General features: G+C 39.6%; 1 pseudogene; it reads right to left on the bottom strand.

Annotated features, from left to right (window-relative positions):
* Window positions 1-500: 500 nt before the first annotated feature.
* On the bottom strand, window positions 501-6,992 carry LOC138870798 (UDP-glycosyltransferase 73C4-like; annotated as a pseudogene).
* Between the last annotated feature and the right edge of the window lie 1,249 nt (window positions 6,993-8,241).

Here is an 8,241-nt window from a genome sequence, read left to right as displayed (position 1 = left end):
ATAAATAGCTAGTACTACATTAGTCCTTTGATCAACATGGCCTTTGACGATTAAGCAGCATCCATGATTCTTAAATCGAAGATTAACTACTGTTCTTAATTCTTCTGCCTTCACTTTTAAGTGGCTACCAGTCTAAAATCAGATGTTGGCGTTTGGTTTGGCAGTAGGGAATCCGTTTTTGGTTCGAATTATACACTATTAGCTTATAAAATAAGACTTCAAATTTATATATTTTCCTCCTATGGCTATATATATCTGCCAAGTACCTTTATATCCTTCATACTGAGCTATAAAAAAGAGATGTAGATATTTTCATCAATACCTTTCCAATTCATATCAACTTTTTGGTGTCATAAATTGCAGTGTCTGGGCTAAAGTCTTAATTCTACGACTACACTTGTTTCCTATTTATTAATGTACCTTAATTGATATTAAAAGCCAAACACTAAAAAGGTAATGCTCCTGGCATTTTCTAAAGTACATTCCGTACTTGTGCATTTTCATTTTATGATTTGTTGAGTTGGAATTCTTGTATTTCATTGATTAGAAGTGTTAAACTGAGATGAGAAGATCCATCACTTTCTACTGCCTTTTCTGCAGTTCTTTGGCTCTTTTTCTCCAATCATTTATTTCTTTCTCTTTGGCCGTCACTTTTTTGATAGCTTTAGTCACTTCTTCTTTGTTTACTTGGACTTCAGGATTCTCTTCCTCTCCCAGATGCATAACTCCTTGAGATCCAACACTCACACCCATCTTCAAGACATGTACTAAGTATCTCTCATTCAGAAACTGCTCGGAAAATAAAGGCCAAGTGATCACTGGTACACCAGCAGCAATCCCCTCAAGGGTCGAATTCCAACCACAATGAGTCAAGAATCCACCAATTGAAGGGTGTGATAGAATCAATACTTGTGGTGCCCAGCCTTGGATCAAAAGCCCTCTTTCTTTTGTTCTTTTTTCAAATCCATTTTTGGATATCCAGTCATCTATTGGTTCTTGTCCTTCTCCTGCTTTTATGACTAAAATGAATGGATAACCTGAGGCTTCCAGGCCTAAAGCTAGCTCCACAAATTGTACAACTGTAATACGACCGAGGCTTCCAAGACACGCATACACAACAGACTTTGGCGGCCAAGAATCAAGCCATTTTATCAAACTGTCCTCTTTGTGAAATGAGGCCTTATTCCCTCTCTGAGATTTGTCTAGATTGTCATTATTACAAAGAGACAAAGGTCCAATACACCAACAATGTATTGGAGGTCCAATTCCCTCTCTGAAGGTGTTGGTTTATGTTTAGTCAACAATGACATGCCAATTGGAAGAGTTGGTGGAAAGAGTTGGTGTGGATGCTAGGAGGAAGCTTCCTCCTTTGATGTCACCCATGACATCAAGAGGAGGTAGTTTTATGTCACCAATGACATCAAGAGGAGGTCTTTACCTCTATAAATAGATGCACTCCTTCATTTGTAGAAATCATCCCAAAAATAATACAACACATTGTAGTGAGTAGAGAGTTAAGAGAGAAATTCTCTTAAGTGTAATTGGGAACTCTCCCCTTTCCTTTGTTAATATTAAAAAGGCAACTGTTCTCTGGTGGACGTAGGATTATTTTGATCCGAACCACGTTAAATCTTGTGTTCTTTCTTTTACGTTTCCGCTAACAATTGGTATCAGAGCAACAGATTCTTTAACGATCCAAGGAGGAAGAACAAGCAAAGATGAGTTCCATGAAGTTTGAAATTGATAGATTCAGTGGACGCAACAACTTCAATATCTGGAAGATCCAGATGATGGCGTTACTGCGGAGGGAAGGTTCAATCCATGCTATTGACGGAAAGTATCCTAAGGATATATCAACTCCCGACAAGGAGAAGATTGAAGGGGATGCATTGAGTGCAATCCAACTATCCCTTGCACCTAACGTGCTTTGTGAAGTGAGTACGGGTACCGAAGAGACGGCCAAACAGTTATGGGAAAAGCTAGAAGGGCTATACCAAGACCGATCAGTGACAACAAGGATGTTGTTACAACGGCGTCTTCACACATTTAAGATGGGGTCAGGTACTTCGTTACAAGATCATTTAGATGCGTTCAATAAACTTGTCATGGACTTACAGATTGCAGGAATTAAAAAGGAGGAGGAGACGCTTGCATGTGCTTTGCTATTTTCATTGACTTCAGAATATCGTGATATTGAGAATTCAATGATGTATAGCAAGGAGCCTATCAAGCTTGAGCAAGTGCGGCAGGCACTTAACTCTAGTGATGTGCGGAGGCATATTGAAGGAGATAGAGATGACCAGGCAAGTGGGCTCTTTGTGAGAGGCCGGACTAGCCAACAGGGAAAGAGCAAATCAAAGCACAGATCAAAGTCTCGTGTGAACAAGAAGAATACAGAGTGTTGGGGTTGTGGCAAGAAGGGGCACTTTGAACGAGATTGCCCAATGTCAAAGTCCAAGGAAAAGGCGAGTGCATCCACAGTTGAACAGGTTTAGCAGCTATGAGAAAAGTGGAGGAACCGTAGTAATGGGCAATAATGCAACTTGTGCAATAGTTGGCATTGGCTCAGTTCGGGTTCGCTGCCATGATGGAGTCGTGAGGACTATTACACAAGTCCGTCATGTTCCTGATCTGAAGAAGAATTTGATCTCCCTGAGTACTCTGGATGAACAAGGCTACAGGTACATGAGCGAAGCAGGAACTATGAAGGTGACTAAAGGTTCTTTAGTCATGCTGAAAGGCAAGCTGGAGAATGGCCTTTACACATTGGCCGGAAGCACCATTGTTGGCTCTGCAAATGCATCTACAGTGCAGTTATCTAATGATGACAAGGCAAGACTATGGCACATGAGACTGGGTCATATGAGCGCACGTGGACTGGAGATGTTGAGCAATCGTAAACTTTTGGAAGGTGAGAAGATCAGCACGCTTGACTTCTGTGAGCACTGCGTTCTAGGGAAGCAGAAGAAGGTCAGCTTCAGCACTGGCAAACACAAGACAAGAGGAGTGCTAGACTACATCCATTCAGATTTATGGGGTCCTTCTAAACTTCCATCGAAGGGCGGAAAGAGGTATCTTCTCATTTTTATTGATGATTTCTCACGAAAGGTTTGGGTGTATTTTTTGAAGGCAAAAAGTGATGCTTTTGAAGCATTTAAAGAGTGGAAGATTTTGGTTGAAAATCAAATGGAGCGGAAAATCAAGTATCTTCGCACAGACAATGGCTTGGAGTTTTGCAATGAAGAGTTTAATGAATTCTGCAAGGTTCATGGGATCTCAAGACATAGGACTGTCAGGCATACCCCACAGCAGAATGGAGTTGCCGAGAGAATGAACAGAACTCTTCTTGAAAAGGCTCGTTGTATGCTCCTACAAGCCAAAATGTCCAAAGTATTTTGGGCTGAAGCAGTTCACACTGCTGCTCATATTGTCAATCGATCTCCAGCATCGGCAATTGACTTTAAGACTCCGAATGAGGTATGGTCAGGTGAACCCTCTAACTATTCATACTTACGAGTATTTGGGTGTCCAGCTTATTATCACGTTAATGAAGGAAAGCTTGAACCAAGGGCTAAGAAGGCCATATTCGTAGGGTATGTGGATGGAGTAAAAGGGTACAAACTTTGGTGTTTGTCTTTACTCAAATTTATAGTTAGTAGAGATGTCACCTTTGATGAATCCTCTATACTTGATCCCCGTAAAGTTTCCGTGGAGTTTTCAGGAAACAAGAACGACGAGCAGGTGGAGCTTCCGGTGGAGCTTGCCAAGGAAAAGGATCAAGAGACTCAGGTTAAAGATGAGTCAGAAGATGTAGACCTTGAAGAACTTGCTGTCAATGAACCATACACAATTGCAAAGGGGAGGGAGAAGAGGCAAACACGAGAACCGGAACGCCTTATAGATTAAGAAAACTTGATTGCATATGCGTTTGTAGCTGCACAATAAGAGATTAAGGATCTGGAGCCCTCCTTGTATATTGAAGAAACTTCTTGCAAGGATGATGTACAATGGCGGTTAGCCATGACTGAAAAGATGAAGTCTCTTCACAAGAATCAGACATGGGTCTTAGTGAAAAGACAAAAGGGGAAGAGGACAGTTGGATGCAAGTGGGTCTACCAAAAGAAAGAGGGAATTCCTGAAGTGGAAGATGCTAGGTTCAAGGCGAGATTGATTGCAAAAGGATTCAATCAGAAGGAGGGAATTGACTACAATGAGATTTTCTCTCCAGTCGTGAAGCATAGCTCAATTCGCGTGCTACTAGCATTGGTTGCCCAATTTGACTTGGAGCTTCAACAGCTTGATGTCAAAACTGCTTTCTTACACGGTGATCTAGAAGAGACAATCTATATGGATCAGCCTGAAGGTTTCCTAGCTGAGGGAAAAGAAGATCACGTATGCCAACTAAAGAAGTCTTTGTATGGTTTGAAGCAATCCCCTAGACAGTGGTACAAGAGGTTTGATGCATTCATGACTACACATGAATTCTCAAGGAGTGCATTTGATAGCTGTGTGTATCACAAGAAGATGTCTGGTAACTCAATGATTTATTTACTGTTGTATGTTGATGATATGCTTATTGCTGCTAACAACATTACAGAGATAAATGCTTTGAAGAAACTGTTGAGTAAGGAATTTGACATGAAGGATTTAGGAGCTGCAAAGAAAATCCTTGGTATGGAGATTTCAAGAGAAGACGGTGTTGTACATCTTTCTCAGAAGAGGTATATTGAAAGGGTTCTCAAGAGATTCAATATGCATACGTGCAAGCCTGTAAGTACACCATTAGCTCCTCATTTTAAACTTTCAGAGTCACAAATGCCTCAGTCCGAGGATGAGGTGGAGCATATGTCAAAGATTCCTTATGCCAGTGCAGTTGGTAGTATTATGTATGCTATGGTATGCACACGTCCAGATATTGCTCAATCTGTAAGTGTGGTAAGTAGATACATGTCCAACCCAGGAAAGAGGCATTGGGAAGCTGTCAAGTGGATATTGAGATATCTCAAAGGAGCTTCTGGTGTTGGTCTTACCTTTCGAAAAAGTGGTACAGGTATTTCAATTCTCGGTTATGTGGATTCTGACTATGCAGGAGATCTTGACAGAAGAAGGTCCACAACTGGATACATCTTTACCCTCGTTGGCAGTGCCGTCAGTTGGAAGTCGACTTTGCAGTCGATTGTCGCTTTGTCTACGACAGAAGCAGAATACATGGCAGCAGCGGAGGCGGTAAAGGAAGCTATCTGGTTGAAAAGTTTAGTAGCGGAATTGAGTTTGGTTCAGCTGGAATCAACTCTTAGATGTGATAGTCAGAGTGCTATTCATCTAATGAAAAATCAGAGATTTCATGAGCGCACTAAACACATTGATGTCAGATTTCATTTTATTCGAGATGTTATTGATGAGGGAACTATCAAGGTCGTGAAGGTTATCACAGACGATAATGCTGCAGACATGTTGACCAAGATAGTCCCGCTCGCTAAGTTTGCACACTGCAAGGACTTGGCGGGGGTGTGCATCAACTGATGCAACTCCGAAGAGAACAGTTGCTAGGTGGAGGTGGTATGTTCAACAATGGTTTGATTCTTCTTGTTTCTTACAACGGGGTTGCCCAGTAAGCTTAGAAGTTTTGGCCAGAGTTGTTCACACGCTCGAAACGCAAACCAAGGTGGAGATTGAAAATGTTGGTTTATGTTTAGTCAACAATGGCATGCCAATTGGAAGAGTTGGTGGAAAGAGTTGGTGTGGATGCTAGGAGGAAGCTTCCTCCTTTGATGTCACCCATGACATCAAGAGGAGGTAGTTTGATGTCACCAATGACATCAAGAGGAGGTCTTTACCTCTATAAATAGATGCACTCCTTCATTTGTAGAAACCATCCCAAAAATAATACAACACATTGTAGTGAGTAGAGAGTTAAGAGAGAAATTCTCTTAAGTGTAATTGGGAACTCTCCTCTTCCTTTGTTAATATTAAAAAGGCAACTGTTCTCTGGTGGACGTAGGATTATTTTGATCTGAACCACGGTAAATCTTGTGTTCTTTCTTTTACGTTTCCGCTAACAGCTTCCAAGACACGCATACACAACAGACTCTGGCGTCCAAGAATCAAGCCATTTTATCAAACTGTCCTCTTTGTGAAATGAGGCCTTATTCCCTCTCTGAGATTTGTCTAGATTGTCATTATTACAAAGAGACAAAGGTCCAATACACCAAACTCTACCATCTTTAAGCCTTCGGATTTTATCAACATACCTTTGTTCCAACTCCTCGAAAGTATTGATCACAACCCCATAAGCTCTTTCCTCAGTTGTTCGTATCTTGTTACGAATATCTTGTATGCAAAGTGTTCCTGGATTGAATGCTCCAGGCAGCTAAGCTTTAGTTACTTCAATTCTATATGGCAAATCAGGTATGACAAAAACCCTTAATTCAGGAATTTCGTTTTGATCCTTCATGATGTACAAATTATGCATACATAATTGAGTGAAGCAACTCATTCCATCAAAAATGATTCTTGGAATCTGAAACTTATCAGATGTCTCAGCTATCCAAGCAATATGCGTATCACAAATAATGCAACTTGGCTTAGGCTTTATCTCTTCAAGCAATTTTTCAGCTTGGTCTTGTAGTATATCAATTGCAGCAAAGAGATTTCTTTGAAAGGCTAGAGCAGGCAGAACATTGGCGCTTTCACATCCCTCTAGCAATCCCGCTTCCTTGGCTGGAAACTGGAGTTCAAGTACCCGAATGAGGAGTCCAGAACCAATGGCACGATCAATTACTGCAGTAAATCAGATATCATTAAGAGGTGTCATGACTAAAGTAACTGTCACGCCTCTCTCGCTTACATCTGCATTAAAGTAATCTGCACTAAATTAATATGCATAGTCTTCAACTACACTTTGCATGTTTTAGCAGTCCATTACGATACTTTGGGCAACTATTCAAGTTATCCAAAGATCGATTCTGACCATATGCAACTCGACATTTCATGTGATCATAAGTCAGCTAGCTATGTCATAGTCTTTCTTTTATGTGTACATAATAGCTAATCGATTGTCTATATTATGCTCCAAAAGTCCAAAACTAATAGGTCATTCAATCGCCCAATAAAGGCCTAATTATGTTTAAATCAAACATAACATTGTCTCTACATTAAAGACCCATACTTTGATCTATGAGTAGTATTGTTTAAAATACAAAAAAGTAAATACGCTAAGAGCTTTTGAGTTGTGTCAAATGAATTCAACATCTATTGTATTATATATGCATAAAAAATATTTTTGACTTTTTATATATTTTTTAATTTTGTAGCAAAGGGAATTCAGACGAACCATTGCGCCGCCCTAGCTCTGCCCCAGTGCCCCTGAATTGGAATTTCATCGTCTTTATTATATTATTATTCCACACTATTTATCTCATTGGTCCTTTAATTCGTTACATGATCAATAGGGTCTTTGGCAATTATGCTGGTCTCTGTAACTCTTTAATCGAACATCACTACACTGATTTTCAAATAAGGGTTTGCATTTACTTTTAAGTGACTGCCAATATTAAGTCTTTAGAGGTAGATTTGGCACTCGACAGGACGTGCAGGGGTACTCATTGTTTCTGGATTTTTCAATTCGAAATTTTCATATCTCACTAAAAAAAAGCCTCACAGTATAGATGTTTCAATGCATCAAACATCTATCAATTTATTTGATTTTTACTAAACATAGATTATTGCATATGGAGAGTTTTCTCTCTATCTCTATGAATTTGAATTTAGTGTGACTAAAAAAAATCAAACCAAAAAGTAGATTTTATTTGTTTCATTTGATTTATATATTTAGCAAAAGAATTTTTACATTTTTATACACTATATGAAACTATATTATCCTCCCTACTCAAGTTTTACTATAATTACATTTTATATACCCAATTATCATTTATGTACATTTTAAGGGAATTAATGTATTAATTACTGTCCTAAAACAACTCTACCATATATTCCCACTCCCCCCCCCAACGTTTCTATCTCTACATCCCACCCCTTCACCGACGTATCCTGCACTCACCCCACGATTTTCTCTTTATAAATCCCAGAAATCCTCCATTAACGCCTATTTCATCTCTTCTTCAAAAATCAGACGAAATTGGACTCTTATTCAAAATTCCTACCTCCATTAAAGTCTTTGATTAGCTTGATTTTCAATGAAGAAGAAGATATCTTCAAAGAACAGTCCTACAAAAGACAAAG

This window comes from Nicotiana sylvestris, chromosome 6 (genome assembly GCF_000393655.2).
Source record: "Nicotiana sylvestris chromosome 6, ASM39365v2, whole genome shotgun sequence".
Taxonomy (NCBI): domain Eukaryota; kingdom Viridiplantae; phylum Streptophyta; class Magnoliopsida; order Solanales; family Solanaceae; genus Nicotiana; species Nicotiana sylvestris.
The sequence above is the reverse complement of the archived record's forward strand: the minus strand, read 5'-3'. Positions and strand labels throughout refer to the sequence as shown.